Consider the following 22222-nt stretch of genomic DNA (forward strand, 5'->3'; position numbering starts at 1 on the left):
CCTTTGCAATACATATAGCTCAAAAACTAATGTTCACTCAGTGTGAAATTAATTAAATGATTAATTTAATCACACCATGAACTAAAATCCGACATAGATGAAACAACCTCTAGAATCCTTGCATGTTTGTGTGTATGCACACAGAGAGACACTCATGCACTATTTTTCTGTCTTAAAAATACAATATTATTTATTAATGAAAATGAACGCACATTTTATATAAGCCCCCCCTTTTAATTATAGTATATTTAACGTGGCTTTAAATATTGGGTTTGATTGTTTTTGAAGGGTGGGGTTTTTTTGTATTTAGATGGCACACACACATTTTCAATCATGTCTTAATTACTTTTAAAAATGCTGCACTGGCTTAGGGACAAGACAGATAACTTGTTAAGCATTTGAAATTTCTGAGCTGTTTTCTCAGTTCTGGCAGTCAATACCCAAGTCCAGATTGTAACCTCCTTTCTGTCTCCAAAGCCTGCCTTGGCTGCATGTCCAGTGAGGGATTATGGATTTAGCAAGGAAGGTAAGTGTGACTGCAAGCATTGGCTCGCCATCTGCTCCCCAGCAGAGTTTGGGCCAACCTGCATAGCCCGCAGCAAGACCAGGGCACTGTTCTCAATCCAGCCCTTTCCAACCTGGCTCAAGAAACACATCACATTCAGTCAGATGATTAGGTCTAAGTAGTCCATATGTAACAGAATATTTTTCCTAAATACCAAAATGAAAACAAAATGAATGCCATTTTCCTCCCCACTTTCCTTGCTCGATGCATCAAGTTTTACACAAATAAATACTCTCTTAAGGTTTATGCAAATGATTGAAAAATAAAACTATGCATTATTTAGCAGTTCTTCTATTTCAAGATCTAACAGACTTTATTCACAGCATGTTTTTCCCTAGTTTATGTTGGCCTTCTTTTTTTATTCTATTTTTTAATTCATCTTTTTAAATTATTCCTTTTTAAATCATTATCTTATGTGTCTTCATAGATTTTCATGCATTAATCTATTATTAATGTATTTTTCCTGCTATATACAACTTAAATCTTAAATTGTTTAAATGCCTTTTAAGTGTAAACGTTTATACAGGATTTTTTTTAAATACATCCTCTGCACTTTAACAAAGAGGAGGGTTTTTTTTTCTGTTTGTAGCTAGTGACCTTGTTGAAAAACTCTCATGAATATGTCCTTTTATATGGGAGGTATTTATGAGAAATCAGGCACCATATGTGAAAGTAATCAGAAGTGATTTTTAAAATCAAGCTTTAAAAAACCATGTTCTGTTAAAATGATGTATTATACCTTGAATCTTTTGGTTAGCAGATGAGATTAATACTATTTCCCCAATTTATTCCATTTGCCCTATGTCAATTTGGGTCAAGATTTTGTTTTCTTCCTGAAAATAGAAAGCTGCTAAAATTAGCCTTGTTTACTTTATTGCTTCCTACAGCCCAGTTGTGAACATGAAAATAAACTGAAGAAATAGCGTGTCCTTTTCACTTAAACTGTTGTCTGCTCAACTGCAGAATGCACATAAAAAACAATCCAAAAACTGCATAACCCATAATACAGTATATTAAATTACAACATTGGTCAGTAATGGAAACTTATTCTCAGATATGAATTATTTACAGTCCATTTAAGTAATCCATATTCAGGTGTGGCAATGAAAAAAAAAGTGCAACATAAATCTTTAATGCTGACCGGTTGAGAGAGCAGAGATGAGGATTACAGACATTTTAAAGGAGAAGGGGAGGGGGAAAACCCTAAACAAATTGATATAGCCTGTTCACTGGCTTACTGCACCAGTGTGCTAATAAATTGACGGATGGTGTGTCAGGGATATGAGTCGAAATCCTAGCATTTCTAACCAGAGTGGGATCTATTATCACTGTATCAAAATAAGGAGTCCCTTGACCCTAATGTCAAAGGACACAGCCTGTTCCTTGTTCAGTATACCCTCTAGATGCTTAGGGTGTTTAATTTCAACAGACACACTATCCATTTTTAACCCTGTAACTGCGCTGAATAACGTCCAAGTCAGAATATTGTAACATGGAAGAATCTCATATTAACATGAACTTTTGTTTCATACCTTTACAGTGCAGTTGCAGAGCAATCGGTATTAACAAAAACATAAAAGCTGCTTGATTATTTCAGTCACATTTTCAGGACAAAACTGCATATTCTCAAAGCAACTAAGAAGTGAAATGATGGAAGGCAAAGGGTGGCATTTTGCTGTTTTCACTGTCCCTTTCCCAAAATCATATAGCTTCTTCCAAAGGACATAGCAAGATCCCTGCATTAAGAACCGTGCTCCTTTTTGTTTCCCGGAACAGTTACCTATATTAATTCATATTATATAGATCATTGCTCTAGAATGAAATTTTTGCATACATTAGAAAGAGGAATTAGCATTGTACTGTGTACAACATTCCATGCTAACTTCTCTCTGAGCAACCATTAAAGGTCATGTTTTGATAACTGAATGGCATGTCGGCACCTTGGTTCCCTAGAGATGCATTCCCCAGGTACATGCAAAAGGTTATTAAATTACCTTCCAAGCAACACTATCTCTTCGGATGAAAATAATTACAGGCTTTTAGAGGCATCAGAATGCTTTTCCTCTCCCCCCCACCCCTCCTTGTTTTTTAAATAAGATGAAGATGCAGTACCTAATGACCATTTTTGTGTGTGAGTCATAGAGCCTGTCAGCAGTGACAGGACAAATGAGCATAATGGCATAGCTTAAAGGGGAAAGGTTCATTTTAAATAGTGACAAATAATATTTAAATGGCATTGTTGGAGACCCATCATGCTTGTACAATGTAGTTTGTATCTCTTCTTCATCCTTTAAATTCATCACTGTCAAGCAGTATTAGCTGTTAGCATGCAACATCAGGTGCTGATATAATTTTTAACTATTAAACGTGGCCATAACCAAACAACAATGCATCTTGATTGTTCCTGCATTTGGTGGTGCAATAAATAAGGTATTTTTTATAATTCACAATTTACTTTGCTGTGCTACAAGGGTGGGTTATTTTTAAGCTATATAATGCTTTCATTTCAAGGGGGAGGGGAAAAGGCTAAACGTGTGATACCTCGGCTGGATTTCTTGTTGCTAACATGCTAAAACGGAAATGACTTTCTTTGTAGACTAAGTAATTCACAGGTTTGAAGTACCACAGGCAAGATCATCAGATATTGTGATTTGGTCAAAACAGTCATGGGCAAACAAATACAATGGCACAAAGACAGAGCAGGAGCTTCAATTAACAGGGGCCATCATTAAAGTTACTCTTAAAATACTTGATGGAAAATGTATCCTTTAAAGTGTTTCATGACAAGTGTGGGGCAGAATTATCCAGCACAAAGGCAATTGTATCACTGAGAAAAGTTAATCAAAAAGATAAATATGTACCTGACTTTAAAAAAAATACAAATGAGTACAAAGTCACACCATGACAAGTAATAAAATCAAGGGGTTTTTTTTGGAATTCCTGAATTTCATTAAGAATCTCATAATACTTGCATAATTTTGCACAGTTTCATCACATTTATGGCTCTTTTATTTTCAGATGACTTGAGCCAAAAAAATAAAAAATAAAAAATGGAGAGTTTAGTGCACCTACAAGTTGTTAAAAGTTATAGCCAATTTTCTGGAAAAATTATGCCAGCTAAAAACACCACATTAAATATTTACCCTGTTGGATGTTAAAAAACGCTTACAATGAAAAATGTTTTACATATTGACTATTCAAAATGGCCTTCACTTTGAAATTGTGAAATGGAAGGGATTGCAGATGTACAAGAATAAATATAAAAACAAATGAGTTGACTTGAAGTGTTGCCGGCTTTCATAAACATGCTACTGCAATAACATGTGACATTAATATTTAATTACAAAAGCACTGCTGCAAAATCTTTGAAATTAATGTTTTGCAAAATTAACATTCCGTGCACAGAAGCAAAGTCGTTCCAGGCGCGACTGTGATTAACAATGCCATTCACTTTACATATTATATTAATATATTATTCAAGCTAAGAATTAACACCTCCTAATTTAAATAAGGTGCTACATATCATGATGAGCTAAAATGCTTTGCTTAAAATGGCCCGTCTGATTTTATGCAATCTGTGTTTATCATTTAATATTTGTTATTGAATACTCTTGGTTGGTTTGTGTGTTTGTGCATATGCGTTTTAACCCTCTTTGCACTTTCATTTTTCAAAACGTAGAGATTTCATTAAACTGGAGACTTCAAATCCTTGAATTAGGGAATCATGTTGGCAATCTTTTGCATCTGGTAACTCATATCCCTATCCTCGCTACTCTTTTCAGGTTATTCTCATAATGATCCTGGGTGCAATCCTGCTTTTTTTTTTTTTTTTAAAGCCCACAGGAAAACTCTTATTTGTAGTAAAGGAAGCAAGTTTCAACTGTGGTTTACAGTTGCAATTCCTGGGTGACCACTGAAAAGCTATCCTTCAGTTCTTTAGACAATAGTTCCATTAAAGTAAATGCACTTATAAGGAGGAACAGGCTACAGCATTGCATCAGTAAGCATGTACTCTTTCTGAAAGAGCAATTGGCCAAATACCTGTAAGGCTTTTTTCTGGGATGCACCAAATGTCAGCCTATTTCAACTCTGGGACCAAAAAGGATCTTGCAAGCTCACTGCTGTTTGCTGCTACTATTTCCTCTCTGTAATGCTGCTTCAGAATAATTCTTCCTTCAAAATTACTTCAGTCTTTTCTTATTTTCTCATCTGGGTGATCACAGGCAATCACAGAGCACACAATGAATTGGATGATGTCTCAATGCTATGTATCCAACTCAGATATTAATATCTGATGATGTCAATGTGGGTAAACCAAGCCAATTGATAGTGATGGCAATACTTTCTAATCGAGTCACATGTATGATCCTCACCAATAAAATCGCCATTTCACCTCAATCTGAATGAATGAATTATTATACCTTCTTATTATAAAACCTCAAAGACTGGCCAAAATGGGGAGGGGAATTTTTCAATGTTGCTGAAAATATTTGCAAAAAGCATCCTTTCTTCTGGCTCAGTCCTCCATTTCTCTATTTATCAGACTTGTTGAACTAATCTTCTTCCTAAATATACTGCATCAAGCTCCCCAATGCGCAACATTTAAAAATCTCAGTTTATTGCAGAATCATAACTGAGGTTTTATTATGTATGCATGTATTCACTGTGTCTAAAGAAAGTACGACAAATGTAGGTCACCATAATTCGTAATTCATAAAAAAGAAAAACAGTGTAATTAAATCAGTGCCAAGGCTTCATCCATGAACGTGTAATGTGCAAACCTCCTTTTTTCCTCATTGCTGTATACACACAATTAGCCTTAAAACATTTGGAAATCTTGTCAAGAACAACTTCCACTTAGAAAGAGTGGAATTCTTCAGCAATAGGACCTCTCATTTTCTTGAAGATTATGCAGTGTAAGGTAGTATCATAATGTGCTTCACAGAAGATATCCAACACAGAAGTGAACTTCACCGAATTCGCAACCTCAACAGTACATTTCAGAGCATGCTGGAGGCAAGTAGAAGAGCAGTGTTCAAAAGTATGCTTCCCTGGTGGAAAGCCGCTGCTGCAGAAGCTATGAGCCTGCTTCAGAGCATGTCTCAGGACAATGGGGGAGTGTTCTTGCTACCAGTGGGCTTGCTGAGTGGACATGTAGACTTAGCTTCATAGCAAGTATTCGGGAAATCAGAAACAAGGACCCAAGAAATGAGTGTGGCAGAGTGAGGCCACATTTGAACACCATGTTTGTTCCCACTCCATCTTTTCTAAGATAAAATCCGAGCATGCTGAGCAGCAACACTGTGTTCCTATGCAGTACAACTCTAACTGTTGTACCAGGGCTGCTGGCAGTTACTTGGGATCAGGCCAGAAGGAGTTCTGGGCTGATAATATCATTGTACCAGGACTAAACAAGTGTCTTGACATATGGAACATGCATACAGTGTTGTGTTTTAGCATACAAATTCTCATGCTCTCCTTGCAGGAATCTCTCACCATCAAACTCAGAAGTGGGTGGTAACCTACAGTTTGAGAACCAGTTCTACACAGTGAAAATGAGCACAGGTCTGTTAAACTGAGTGGAAAACATGTTTGAAAGATTTAGGTGAAGGTGAAGACCTACAAAGAAACTCTATGAGTTTGAGTCAAAAATGGTCTTAATAAGAGATTTGATTTCCTTTTGACTAGCAGGCAGGTTGGGGGGGGGGTGTGCAGGATTGTGGCGATTAAAAAAAAATTCACCATGTATTTACCAGAAGTTTTTTATTGGAAGTGACAAAGGGTAGCTCTAAGAATCACCAAAAAGAACATGAGGGTACTTTAAAAAAGCAGTGCATATGGGACCTGAGGCGGGGGATCTCCCCGCAAACCAGGGGTTTGGTAGCCCTACCTCCACAGCAGCAACAGGTTTCAAACTTTGTGATGACTAGTAATGTATTTTTTAAAGAAAAACATACATTGTGGTATTAATATTAATTTGCATTCATTTTACAAGCAATTTTTTTTATTTACTGATGAGGTTTTTTGGTATGCTTATGTATACATTTGTTTCAGAAAAAAGGGCAAAGCTCCAAAATTACCAGTCTTAAGTGCAAGTTAAATTAGACCTCAATTCCTCTCTTTGGGATTGTTTAGTTCTTCCATCAGTTAAAATGATAGAGAAATATGCGTGTGCAATACATGCTTCTCATGTTTCAGTTCTTTCTGAATCTCTCTATTTCTGTATCCTGTAATGGGGTTCAGGACACAGTTCTATTTCTGTTCTTTGGCTGAGGCTGAAATCATAACAGTCTTTAAAGCTGAAATGTTCTCCTTTACAACACTCCCAAGATTATGTCTCCTTCAAAGAGATATCTTAACCCCATGTCCACCATAAATATTATTGAGGCCTCTGCCCATATGTTTTTAGCCTTTTATCTAGGAGGGGATAGAAGCTCCCCCCAAGGAAAGTTTAAAAACCTGAGAATCAAAGCCGACCAGTTAACAAGGCAATTTTTATCATTCCCTATATATGCTACCAGATGACCAAAAACTATGACCAAGACCTTTTGTTCATCTTACTGTAACAAAACTTTCCCCTGCTTATTGTTTGGCTGGTTCTTCCCCCACCCCCAGCAGAAAACAAAGTGCTAATGATTGTTGGAAGGGGAAAGGAGACTTGCCAACTGGAGGGGGGCGTATGAAGCATTATTCCTCAGGGAACCAAATCCAAAACAGGAATAGTGATGGAACCAGGAGGTGGAGCCCAGAGGTTTTTGGTGCATTTGGAGGAAGAACTCCATGGTTTCAGATGGCTCTGGGAACAGAGTCCAGCATTTTCTGGAAGGTCAAGGAAACAATCTAGAGCAAAGTATGGCTGTCTTTATCTGTTATAATTTTCATGTAAGCCGCCCTGAGCCTGCCTTGGCAGGGAGGGCGGGGTACAAACAAACAAACAAATAATAAATAAATAAATAAATGCTGTCTCTATATGGTGTTTTTTTTTTGAGGGGTGAGTATTTTCTGTGTGTGTGTATGTGTGTATGGAGCTGCGGTGGCTCAAGTGGTTAAGACACTGGACTGCAGGCTGTGGAAGGTCAGTAGTTCAGCAGTTCGAGACCCGGGTGCCGCATGATGGAGTGAGCTCCCATCTCTAGTTCCAGCTCCTGCCAACCTAGCTGTTCGAAAGCAAGAAATTGCAAGTAGATAAATAGGTACCACTTTGGTGGGAAGGTAACAGCGTTCCGTGCGCCTTGGTGTTCAGTCATGCCGGCCACATGACCACGGAAACGTCTTCGGACAGCGCTGGCTCTTCGGCTTTGAAACGGAGATGAGCACCGCAACCCTAGAGTCAGATTCGACTGGCTTTCGAGCAAGGGAACCTTTACCTTTACCTTTATGTGTGTATAAGGAGCTGCGGTGGCTCAAGTGGTTAAGACGCTGAACTGCAGGCTGTGGGAGGTCAGTAGTTCAGCAGTTCGAGACCCGCATGATGGAGTGAGCTCCCGTCTCTAGTTCCAGCTCCTGCCAACCTAGCAGTTCGAAAGCAAGAAATTGCAAGTAGATAAATAGGTACCACTTTGGTGGGAAGGTAACAGCGTTCCATGTGCCTTGGGGTTTAGTCATGCAACGGAGATGAGCACTGCAACCCTAGAGTCGGATTCGACTGGCTTTTGAGCAAGGGAACCTTTACCTTTTACCTATGTGTGTATGCCTGGAAGTCATGGTTGACTTCTGGCAACCCCTAGTGGGGCTTGGACATTTCAGAGAGGTGGCTTACTGTTGTCTGTCTCTGCATCCCAGCTTTGGTATTCCTTGGAGGTCTCCTTTCCAACTGCTTGCCAGGGTCGGCCCTGCTTAGCTTCTGAGATCTGACAATTTATTTATAGCTTTAAAATGGCGGGAAACAGACACCTCACTTCATTTGTTATTGGAAAACGTGTATCCCATCTTTCCCTTAGCTCAGCATTGCACACGATCTGTTCAAACTGTAAGATCTTGTTTTGTCTTTCTAAGGCTTAGAGAAACAAAGTAAAACACATTAATTATAACCCCAAAATCAGACAAAGAACAGAGTAAAAAGCACAGGAGAGAAGCCTAACAACATCCAAATAACAATACTTATTCAAAGTATTACTGGGAAAATAAATGGTTTTAGAAACCTTCAGAAATTTTATCAAGGAGGTAGGTTTGCAACCCTACCCAAGCAGCCCCTTCCAGAGACTAAGTTCTTACAATCAAGACAAACAGACTAGCTTGGGGTGGGTTCAGTTGGCAACGCCAGGGCTTAATAAGTACAGCAAGCAGAAGCAGTCACAAAAACTATTCAAGGCCGGAAACTGCTATCTCAGGATTGTTTCAGATTTTAATTTCATTTTGTCCTGGCTTGACATTAAGGAATAGTTGCCACGTTTCAAGAAGCCTTCCTCTTAAGTGGTTAAAAACTCCTGAGGTGGGAACTCACAAATGAAAGACTGTAGATACTGTAATTCAAAAATCTAACTATTAAGCTGCCCCCATTGTTTTAAGATTTTTTAAAAAAATTGTGATACAAATAGTGGGTATTTCACTGCAGGTGACTGTTGTAAATAATCAATGTAAACACAGATTTATTTTTCCGTTTGAGTAACTGCGAAGTTGATAATAATAACAATACAGAGAATCTAGGCAGAAATTCCAAACAACTTCATATAGCTCATCAAGGCCCAATTCATGGAAACTCAACCGTGGAGTTAAAACATCTAAATGCAAGGAAGGGCACTTCAAAGAAAAGGCCATCAGAGTCATATCTTCCTACATTGTTAATATTTTTATTTTTTTAATGTGTCTATATCACAGCAGACATTGGCTGATGGTAACGGGCTTTACTGCTAGTGTGTCTATAACACAGTAGACATTGGCTGATGATGCACAATGGTGATGGTGGTGCACTTAGGACAATTCACACATGTCCTTTTTAAGAAACACAAGATGGTGGCACAGGAGCATTAGTATTAGGAAATTATTCACCCTCTCATAGCCTGACACTGTTCATCATAGCTTGCAACACAAGCCTGGGACCTTGGGAATTGGAAAGATCCAGTAACCTGCCCCATGGCCAAGACAATTCAGCTACTGCTCCGTCAGAACTTGGGTGACCTGCAGGGGAGGGTGAGTTCAGGACTGGAGAGATGAGTGAGCACTTTGCTTTTTCTACAGAATGGGCAAGTCTCTGAGCTGGCAGTGGTATATAACAGATCTCTTTTCTTCAAGGGCTTACCCAGAACTGGAGTCAGACCCATACCTGAATCAGGACAGAAGAAAGAAGAGGGATGGAAGAGTTGTCTTAGGCTATGGGGAAGATGGACAGTTCCATCCAGATTCTTGACTCTGCATAAGATTTGCCAAAGGATGCAAAATTTCCAAAAATATGAAGGAAAGGTAGGAGGTGTGGTTCAGCGGTAGTACATACACTTTGTATACAGATTACAGATTCAATCTCTGGTATTTTCAGTAAAAGAATCATAAGTATTTGACATTTTCCAGGTCATATTTTGAGGCCTTGCAGGGAAAAGAAATGTTGAGATAGAAGTTTAAAGGCTACGAATTTGGAGACTCTAAAACAGTAGTTGTTTTCTTACTCAGCCTCAATACCATAAAGACTGTAGATACTGTAATTCAAAAAGATCATAGTTCTGCAAGTTCTTCCCTTGACTTTCCACCTACACACTCATCCACATGCCCAGCTTCTCAATGAGATCAGCTCTCATTCTGCACTCTCCTCACTTTCATTAAGATTGTGTGGGAGAGAGTATAGCTCAGAGCAGGCATTTAACTGACTCATACTGGCAACATTCTAAAGGAAACAGTTTTGGGGAGACAGATAAGTGGTAGATACATGCACAATTGTTACTGAAGTACAATCCCTGACTTTGAAACGGAAAAGTGTTTTTTTCTTAGTTAAGGAGCTACATCTTCTTTCTCAGAAGTTGCTGTAAAGTCCACCCAAATATTCCGTGGCAGATCCCCCTTTGCCTCTGCTAGAAAAGCCTTGGTGGATATGGTGTCATTACCATCACTGCTAATGGCTATGGCATTATAATAACCATAATGAAGTGCATCAGCAAGAGAATCAAGAGCCACTTAACAAGGCATGTAGTATGGATCAGTACCATCATCACCATTACCGGCAAATGTGTCTTCTTCCTGGTGCAGACGAATGGTTAGTATTTTTATAGATGTGAACCTCAGCTTCCCCTTTCCACTTCCAACCAGTGTATTCATTCGGACAGTTGGGTTTTCCACACACATACACACACACACACACACACAGAGAGAGAGAGAGAGAGAGAGAGAGAGAGAGAGAGAGAGAACAGAGAAGCTGACACACAGCCAATCCGGCTCCTCATCCTACCACCTGAGACAGGTGGTTTATGCCCATCTGCTTTTAGTTCTATATTTAAAATACGTGTTCCCCCAACATTTAGGGACTTACCCTTAAGACAATTAAAGTCTGTCAGACTCCTAGCTACAGCTAGCCCCCCCCCCCATTTTTTGTTTGTTTGTTTGTTTGAAAGACAGATCTGAAGCGGAGTAGACCCACTTGTACACTGCTTTCTAATCTACCCAGTCTTGTCCACCCTGGAGTCATCTGGACTGACTACAAATTTATTTATGATCTTTTATAGAAAATTCAATACAACTAAAATGAATCTTAAGAACAAAAACACACTGACATAAGCCAAGTTCAGACTGGAAGTTTGCCCCGATAAAGGCATGTTTCTGAAACGTTCCACAACCTATTAAAGGGGCCGTTCACACAGGCACATCTGTCAGGTGTTCCCCACCCGTACTCAACCCATCTTGTAACGCTTCGTTCCCGAGTTTAAAAGATACCTGGTGAAAGTGGTAGCAAACCCTGGAAAGCCACGCCTTACAGCCGTGCCTCTGAGCCAACAGTGTGAATGCTCACTTGCACCTCCTCCCTGGTATGCTCCCGCATCAGTCGGTGCAGTGTGACCGGGAAAACCCAGAACAGTTTGTTCCGGCTCTTTTTTGCCACGACTCCCTCCCGCTTCAAACTGCCAGTCTGAACTTGGCCATAGATTTAAAAGAAATTGTTTTAACAAAGGTAAATATAATTTAATAGCTAAAAGGGCACTACTTGTTTTACTTTGCTTTGGAACATGCAGGATTTTACATCTGAGACATAGCAATGCAGTCGCTTCTAAGAGGGATGCAATTTGTACATAATGTTCTACCAATTCTGCAGTTCAACTTAAATGACATAAAACAACTCTACAAGTCTGTACTCCCCTAAGATGTTCTATAGATAATTCTGGTTTGGAAGCAATTGACCTAGGTGATACTGATAAAATACTAGTCTTCCTACCTAGAGTTCATATTTAGTAGAATTATATTTTAGAAGGGGAATGAAAGAGTATGATTTTTGGTATTTGGGTACCAAGTTATAAAGAGTTATGGAATGCTTCATTTACTTGAAACGTCTTATTAGATCAACAATCATGAACTGAATTTTCGTTGGGATTATTTCCATGTAGTACAACAAGGGGGATTCCCATTTGCACATTCTACAATTTAGCAACCTTAAGCCTAGAAAATGACTATCTACATGTGTAGCAGTTCACTGAATTGCCAAGTGGAGATTATTGTTGTGCAGAATGGAGAAAAGATTAAGAAATATGGGAAACATTAGGATGACAAGTCGGTCATGTTCTCACCAATAGAGAGAAGTATGCAACAAGAAGCAACACTATTTTATTTGGGTTTCTTAAATCAATAGTGCAATCTTCTGCAGAGTTATTCCAGTCAAAGCCCAATGAAATCAATGACCTAGACTGGAGTAACTCTGCATAGGAATATACTGAACGATTCTTAATTGCTAAGTGAATTTAACTAAGGAGCAATTCACACATTTATTTTTAAGCAGAGTGACACATTATGCATGAGGAGCTATTTATGCAAAATCAGCCAAATATGAAAAAGAGAGAAATGTTTCCATGTCAGAGAAAATTGTTGACAATTAGCTGTTTCTCTGACATGGCAAGCCCTTCAACTTGGTCTATGTCTGCAAGGTGTATTTCCCTGTTAACAGCTGCCCACATGGAGATGTGGAAGTAAAGCCAGCCTGTGATTCATTTTACCATCTCAAAAACAAATATAGCCGTTGGCCCAAAAGCAAGCATGTGACAATATTAAATTATTAGCAGACTTGAAAGCTTATTCTGGTCCATCAACTGGCCCAAAGACTGGTGTTTATGCACAAAAATTCAGCTCAGGGATGAATGCTTGTGTTTCCCTTGATTGCAGTGGGAGCTGCACCTTTTTACACCAAGACACAGCTTGGATTTCTATGCATAACATTTGCTGTAAGTTATTATTATCATTATTTATCATTGTAAACAGAGCTTGGCCATTTTGGGTTTTGTTCCATGGAAAGGGGAAAAATGAAAATTAGGCTCTTAGTGTTAATCAGTTACATCACTGCTATTCTCCTTCTGAAACTCAATGCCGTCTTCATAAAACGTTCTTTGCTGGGCCATTCCCTGTTGGCATAGAAGCAGCAGTAGGAGTATTTACCATTATCAACAACATTGTGGTTCTTTAAATGAGCTCTAATGGTTGTTGTCTGTAGATTCAAGCCTTAAAGAAGCTTTTAATTTTCATTTGTAATTTAACCTTCTACACTGTGTATAAAACTGAGCTGCATTTTAAAGGAGTTGCCTCAAGCAGTGGCTGTGGAACACAAGATGTCCTTCATATGTAGAGCAATATAATAATGTTACCTAAATAAGGCAAAGGCCTAGCAAATCATCCCACAGTATTCCAAAGATTCCTTCTCTCTGCCAATGTGGTATAGGCCAGTAAATTGGACTAAAACTAAGAAGTCCAGGTTCAGATCTCCTCTCAGTTACAACAGTCACGGGATGACCTTGGATTGGCAAGTGTCTCTTTATGTAACCTATCTCACAATTTATAGTGAAGTCAAAATGGGAGGGAGCTGCCATGTTTTATCACCCTGAGCTCTTCTAGGAGCATAAAAATGAAAGGAAAAATCGATGTCAAAGCAGCATAACTATGGTTTGCACTGTGGGGCTTCCCCTCAGAAACTGAAATATGCAGAATACGAAACCACTTATTACCTTACATTCAAAGAAAAGGTGTTGAGATCCAAAGATATTACTTTGGAGGATTTAAACTACTATAATGTTCTATTCCAGAACTTTTAATGTATGCACAGGAGCTACAGTGCACAAACAGGAAATATGTTATCTCCCATGAATTGAAAATCATGTACAAACTGAAAATTCCCATAAAGTTCAAAACCTTGTTTCACATTCCAGGAAACTAAGGTGAGAGGACATTGTTCAGACTGAGTTCCGTGTGCCACAATGGAACTTCATGGAGCTTGATATATAGCCATCAACATCAGATGAAAAATGCCAACTTCACAGAGCAAAGGGGGCATATGTAAAAACATTTTGTTGGCAAATATTTTAACTAGTGCTTCTATGCCGCAGAACAGATAAACAATTGCAGCTTAATAAGTCAGTTAAAAATTCCACTACAGATCTTCAAAGAGGGCAGCATAAGAAAACACATTACTGAATACAACAGTATACAGAGTGAGTTCTGAAAAAGACACATCCAAAAAGCACATACTCATACAAAAAGCCATTCTGGAAAGAAACTTCACAACAAACAATAATAAAAACATTTCCTTTTCCTTCAAGTTTATGAAGAGGTTATATGACCCCATGTACCTAATGCAATAACTTGAGAATGATGCATGAAATGAAAAATCCTGCCAGTCTAAAGAGAATATCTACTCAGCAGTGCAATCTCCACTTGTTTATAAATATTAGACAGTGAGATCCAAGCCTAAAGATATATAATGTAGGTTCCTAATATAAAATTAATTCTTGGCTGACAAAATGGTGTACCCCATAACAGTTATGTATGCAACACAGCTCTAAATGTCATTTTTGTTGAGGTTGCTTAAGACTTTTCATCACTTTTAACCAGAGGTCATTTCGGGGGGGATCGCGGGGGATCCTGCCTCTCCCCACCCCTGCCTGCCTGGGGCCAGGGAGGGCCTTCGCGGGGCTTCCTTGCACTCCCGCCGGCCTTGCAGGTCCACCGCCGGGCCCCTCATGGGGCTCGGCAGTGGAGCTGCAAGGCCGGCGGTGGCGGCCGGGACCGTTGGGGGCGAGGTGTGTGGCCTTATGACACACTTCCGGTGATGTCAGGGGGTGTGGCCTTATGACACAGTTCCGGTGATGTCAGGGGGTGTGGCATATGCTAATGAGTTATGCTAATGAGTTCCCCTAGCTCTTTTTCTACGAAATGACCCCTGCTTTTAACAGTCCGACTCATTCCTATGTATTTGTCTAATATAAAAAAGCTCTTATACCCATTCACTGGAGAATGTGAAACCAATCTCATTCAAGTCAGCAACTTAAACCAAAAGAATCAAGTACTGGATTGTTTTCTCTTACTGATATGCTTCATTCTGAAATTGGTGTCTGTTCTTGTTCCTTGTTTTTCTTGCACAAATATTTGTACAAGCTTTTGCACAATCGGTCTCAATGGAAATCTTGTATTAGTGTAAAACAGGGAGGGGGTACATTTAATTGGCTAGCATATCTTTATGCTTTACATCCACTACCAAGTCATTTTGCCAGATAATAGCAGTGCTGTAAAGTGTGTCATATATCAGCCATGGATCTGAATGGAATCTGTTTTCAAGGAATAATGAGATCAGTCATGAAAACAGATCTGCCTGCCTTTATTCTTGGGTTATTCCATCTAATACATCATGCTGGGCTAGTTGTGTTCTTCTAGGCTTTCAGATTGTTTGTTTATATTCCTAACAGTAATCTCTGTGTGGAGCCAATCCAGTTCTACACTAGGAAGGCTATGCCTGACATTCCTTTCTGCTTTCAATCAACAAAATTTACCCTGTGGATAGGTTTTGTTGTCAAAACTCATCTATATTTTACATCATCTATATTTTACCAACTAATTCAGTGTAGAAGCCCACACAGTCTCTGGTTAGTTGGTGGAACAACCCTTCTCAGGAAGGTCTCTTTTGTACTACATTGCTGAGCACTACCACCCTGAGGGTTGAAAACATGGTTGCACTTACCTGTAACTCATGTTTATCAAGTGATCATCTGTGCAGTTACATAGGAGACATTACCCATGTGGGACTAAACAGTGACCACAATGAAGTAACTAAGTCCAGGACTTAGGTGGTGGTCAGCTCCTATCATTATTTACATTATTGAAAACAATAATTTGGCCTTGACCACTGCTCACTTCCAATGCATCAACTATTCTGCCGTGTTTATATCTTCCATTTCACACAAATTATGTCAGAACCTGACTTCTAGGGCTAGAAAAAACTGAGTTGTTTCATGTTGCAGTCATTCCATGAGAAGTTTTAATATTCAAACATTTACCTGAAATATACTTTTAAAAACAAATCAATAATTACCTCTGCTTGTAAAATTATGTGTGGATTGTTTAATTTTTAAGTTAAAAAACAGATCCTCATCATCAGTTGTTTAAACCAAGCAAAAAACCCCAAACAAGCCATATTCAAATCCTCCCTCCCCCTCCCCAACAAAATTCAGAAAGAGTTAAAACAGCAAATAAAATTATGAAAGCACTAATGATATTTTTATAACAGAGCTCCTGCTATTCAGCTGTATTTCAGCAAAAACATTGCACATTTTGATGACTGTCAAAATTTACATAACTTACTCTACATGAATTAACTATGAGGTATAAAATGCAACTTTGGCTGAATAAAACCAAAGCAATTGTAATGCAGGATTTCAGGCAGTACTAAAATAATATGACATCAGAAAAGCCAACAACAGCAACAACAAAATGAATATTGTGCGGGGCAACCTAGTCAACATTCAGAGTTATTATGCAGAAATAAATGAAGCAGCAGAAGATAAGCAAGAAATGCACATAAAGTGTTTGCAAAGGCAACAATACTTTTATTTTGAAAAAGCATACACCCCCCACATAGTTTTAGATTATATTTTGAAATATTTTTATTATTTGTATTTGGGGTTATTTAGGTGTGTGGGTATACACACATGCATATAGGGTGTCTACAAACAAACTCTGTGGTCAGGTATTGAAAAGTATCCAGCAGTGCAAGTTATAAATATGATATAAATATAATAGAATGTCTTGAAAACATTAACCATAAAAGAAACCAGCTCCAGTCTTTTAACATCTGTCCTAAGGATTCTCACCATTTATCTGCTGATCAAAATTTCATACGATGCCAAAAAAAAAAAAAAAAAATTCCCAACCCCACAAACATCACTATGAAGTCAAAAGGACTTGGTGGGGGGATCTTTGTTTCTCACTAAAAGCCTAAAAGTTATACCCAACTGCAGCAAGAAGAGTAAAGAGGTTGTTATTCATATTAACTACATTTACATTCCTATCGCAACAACCAGAGAGCTAATAGTGGGGTTATTAACATAACAAACGTAAATGTTCTATATAAATAATACTGTTTCAGGCCAGCAACCGCTCATCTGACAGCATTTAGGCACAGGCTCAACATCTGTTTATGAACACTTTGCCTAATGATATCATCAGATATCATTAAGTGCGGCAGAATACAGCACAGAGGCAGGTGCAGCTGCCTTCAGTACCCATCACAGAGGAAGAAAAGAGCTGCATTCCCGATCCGAAAACCCATCATTAGGACAATTTTCTTCGACAAACCAGCCCTGTGATTTCAATCTGTATATCACCTGTAATTGTAGTTTTTAGCAAGAAGCTGATTCTATACATTTAGCAACGGATCACGTTGATGGCCTGAATACTGGAAACACATTTGTGGTACCAGCTGCAGCAGCTTTTTTTAGAGCCTGTGTTAACAAAATACTGCTAACAAGGCAATGCTTGGAGTGCAGCTTTGTTTCTCTTTCTTGTTCATAGTGTTTAGACGTGCATAATTATGGAAATTAGCGATTGATTGCTTCTCAATAATAATTGATTATTGGTCACTGAACCTTTGCCAAAGCACTTCACTGGGAGGTGAGCAGAGGAGCTAAGTGAGAACTCAGCCCTACTAAGAATTGGAAAGGAAGGGTCCAAGAGAACCTTCGATTTCTTTATCAGTTTCCACAGTAAACAGAGCAAAAGGATAACAGAATGTCCCAAAGCCTTGCTTGCCCGCAGGCAAATTGTAGAGATCACAGGAAGCCTGCCGAATTTTCCCGGTGGACTACGAAAGAAACATATATCATTTTTATATATGTCAGTTGCTCTTTGATTCGAAAACATTTTTGCTCATTTAATTTTTCTTTTTCAATCGGCTTTCTTAAATTGTACAATTTAAGGGTTATACCAAAAAAAACCCACAACAACCAACCCAAACAAATATCAATTTTTCAATCAAAACAACCTGACAAGATAGGGCACCATCTTCCTTAGGAAAGATGCAGAAGCAGCAAAGGATCATCTATTGTTACAAACAAGACAGTCCTGACTTAAAAATGACTGTAGTCTTTTGATCTCTTTTATATTAATTGCAAATTAACAATTCCAGACTAGGGTAACATTGTGGCATTCTGGGGGTGAAATAGGATGGCACTGTTAACAATGCTGTTATTAGTGGCCTAATCACCCACTGTTGATTTGGATATATTTCTATTAAATTCAATATAAATATATTGGCCTTAAAGAAGCTGCACAAAAATGGAACATCTGTATTCGTTTGGCAGTAAATATACATTATTAGTGGCTACTCAAATGCTTAAGTCAGGATTTCTGAGTCAGTTAAGATTAAAGTAAACAGATACAACACTTGATCTTCGCCAAAAGGCTGAGAATAAAGTAAAAATATGAATACAATTTTGACACTATGTCCTATTCATCTTTAGCATGCTTGTTTAATGTATTTAATTTCAAGACAGACATGTATCTTTGATAGCACTATGTCTATTCAGAAATAAGTTCTGAAATTAAATTATCTATTTTGGTCATGAACGCTTTCTTGAAGCTAGCATAGTTAGTTCTTCCACTGTGCTGCGGCAACATCAGATGATGCAACATAAGAAAAGAGATGGCTGCTGCTGATGATCAGCCAAGGAGGTGGGAAGGGGCATGATCTTTCCGGAAGGGGATATGAGATGTATGGTGGACACGGGCCAGTTACATCTGGTTCATGCATGGATCAGCAACTCCACTGGGTATACCCGACCTTTCAGGAGCTATGGACTTGCACACTATCTTTCTGATTAGTGCTGACATAGATTCACCTGCTGAGGGGGTCATGAGCTTCCACTTGCTAGGTTGCCACCTCGTTCTGTGTTTTGCATCCTCTTGCAAGTCGCCCCTACTACTATCAAAACCCAGATGCCTGAAAGTTGCAAAAAGCATTAGACCAAACAATGTCACACTTCAATTCAAACATTAGCATACTTAAACAGATGACAATAAGATTAGGCAGGGAGGGCTGGCAATCTTTAAGGGAACACTTTAAATTTTACTCCTGTGCTCATACCAAACTGGGAAAACTGCAAACAACATATTTTGCTGCAGATTTTGACTTTTTAAAAAAGGCCATATTAACACTAGATCAGCTCATAATCTGAAATAATGATTTTACTAACTTTGTGATAAGTGACATGTATATGTAACAACATATATTTGCATTATATTCAATTTGAGACACTTATTAACATTCCATTTGGACCAGTTGTCTGCAGTACTTCCTCTTTATTAAATTCTTAGGTAATTAATTCTTAATGACAAAAGCTGTACTTTTTAAGCATAAATAGTTGTGCAATCCTTTCAAACCTGATATACAAATATTGAGAGAGAGGTGGAAAAGAGAGTTAAAACAACCTATCCTACAAGCTTAGAAAAACTGTTCTCTGTAATATTCAGTACTGTAGTCCTAAGGGCAGATAGGGGCCACCAAAGAGGAAGAAAGGAAGGGGAACAACAACAATAAACACACCAAGAATCCAATGGGAATAAAAACAGGCTACAGCTTTATTGATTGCAGCATATGGAACTTTGGAGCAGCATAGGGCATTGGGTGACCTGCCTGTTGGCTGATGAACCCCAGTCCCAGCCCACCTGCCAGGCCAACCAGGAGTGGCAAGCCAGTGTTCCCACAAAGGCCTATGGGTAGACCCTTGCCACTGGGGAGTGGAGCTAGGAAACTGCCCGTGAGCCAGGCATGCCGCCTTAAGGCTTTACCCCCAAGACTCCTAAAGAGGGTCCCTGCCAGGGGAGGCAGACATTCAGGCACAGCCTCCTCCGAAATAGTTCTGGTCCAGTGCCTGAAACCCTCATAAGGCTGTGACAAGAACAGAGTAACAAGTAAACAACCATGCAACCCAAATAATAAAGGGAGGAAGGGTGGGGTATGTCGTGGACCAGCCAGAGCCAGCCAGTCCTGATGACCAGGAAGGCGTAAGTGGTGAAGGAGGAGCAGCAGCTGGGCCCAACTCACAGTTGCCAGCTGATGGATGGTCCCCTGAAGCTACCACTGTTCAACTGACACAAGAGTTACCATCTGCAGACAATGCTTCTGTCGTCCCAGCACAGAACCCAGACAAAGTCCCCAGGGCTAGCTCGCCTCCTGGGTCTCCAGAGCCACTACAGCACAGGTGCCGAAGGGCATGACACGAGTGGCTTGAGAGGAGGTGGAGTGCACACCTAGCTGACAGAAGACACCTGGAACTAACTAGCCTCAAGGAATGCCCACACACTGGCCAAACGCAGCCCAGGTATGAACCCAGTGGCTCATGCATAAATGAAGACCAGGAAGAAGCAATGGAAGATACGAGTTCTCTTACCGCTGACTCTGCCGCCACTGAACCGGACCCTGCTTCATTCTTGTGACCTTGAATCAGCCTCAAACATCTCGACTTTCACCTTTAGACCTCTTGGACTGACTTTCAGATTCAGCTCTTGGACTCGCTCATACTAACTCTGATAACAGCTCTCCAACTTGATTTCTGATTGACAGACTGGCGTTAGACTATGCTATCTGGTTTGTGTATCTATCCTGTCTTGCTTGGCTTGGGCACATCCCAGCATCAGCCATGACCTAGCAGGATTGGGACAGGGCATCCAAAGCAAAACAGAGTGGAAAGGGCAGCAGGCAGAGCAAAGCCAACACTTCTCCCAAGCCTGACCCCCCCAGCCTCCCAAGACGTTCCTGAAAGAAGCAGCCTGCTGGCCCAGCCAGCCCCAGAGCTGCTGCAGCTGGCACCACCCACCCATGCCATGGCAGCAACATGTGGTCTTCTTCCCAGCCAGCTTCCCCCATCTGCCCTGTGGCCACAAAGCAGCCACCGGTAAGTGAGAGGGCATGGATTGAGCTTAAGTTTCCATTGTGTGCGAATTTCTGTTGGGAATCTATTGGATTGAATGAACAGGAGAAAGTCCTCTAATTGCTAGTATATGGACATTGATGGCTTGTAGACAAGACGCATAATTCACTGGATCTAGAATTGCACAGTAATGACAAGAATTTGGTTAGCAGTTTGTACACTTCTCCACCTGACCTTACTAGCATCCTTTTTGGTAACAATGACACTTCTGGTAACATACATTAGACCTTGTCCCAAAGAAAGCGGCAATGTACAGGATAAGACAGTAAAAAGCTAAAAGTACTGACCATGACATTTAGATTGTGAACATTTGCTTAATTTAGGCTTGTGTGTTTAACACAGACTTAGCTTAACACAGTTTAACACAACAGTTTAGCACAATCTGCTGTAAAGAATCATAAAACATGCCTTAGTATATACACTGGTTTGAAATGGTGAGGGTGTGCATGTTCTGTGCTAAACACAAGTGGAAGGAACTACTTTGTATGGAGCTATTCATGAAGTTGTCTAGATTGTACCTTTGTTTGATTTAGTTTGACTTGATGAATTCCAAGTAGGGATGTATGGGACCTCCCATCCAAATTTTACTAGTCCTAGTAAATCTTATCTTGCTTCCCTCACAATTTATCAGGTATTCTACTTGACCAAGAGCCACCAAATTATTCTCAATTTTTTTCTGGAGGCATATAGAACACTAATACATAAAGAGGGCAGTGATACATCACTACCATGGTCTCATAGACCTATTTCTCTGCTAAATGTAACTACAAATGTTTGCCACAATAATGGCAGAAAGATTAATAAAATGCATACTGAATTAAATACAAACTGTTCAAACAGGTTTTGTACCAAAAAGGTACATGAAAGATAATATATGGTTTATAATAGATGCAATCAAATTTGTGAATAAGAAGAAAGAAAGTAGTGTTACTATTTCTAGATGCAGAGAAAGTATTGACAATTTAATATGGCCTTTCTTACTGAATGTTTTAAAAAATATGGTCTGTGGTCCTGCATTTTGGAGCTGGATGCATGGAACATACTTAAACCAACAAACAAAGATTTTAACTAATGGGAAATTACTGGAAGCAATTTCAATTGAAAAAGGAACACATCTGGGATGTCCTTTATCCCCTTTATTATTTATACCAACGATAGAGATTTTAGCTGTAAAGATGTCAGCTATGCTGCCATGGGGGTCGGGGAGTTCATTCTGTGTCTTGTTCATTGTTATTGCATTCCTATCCCTGCTGCTATGCCTTCGCTGTAACGCTTATCTTCTACA

Source organism: Gekko japonicus, unplaced genomic scaffold (genome assembly GCF_001447785.1).
Source record: "Gekko japonicus isolate JY-2015 unplaced genomic scaffold, Gekko_japonicus_V1.1 scaffold1381, whole genome shotgun sequence".
NCBI lineage: Eukaryota > Metazoa > Chordata > Lepidosauria > Squamata > Gekkonidae > Gekko > Gekko japonicus.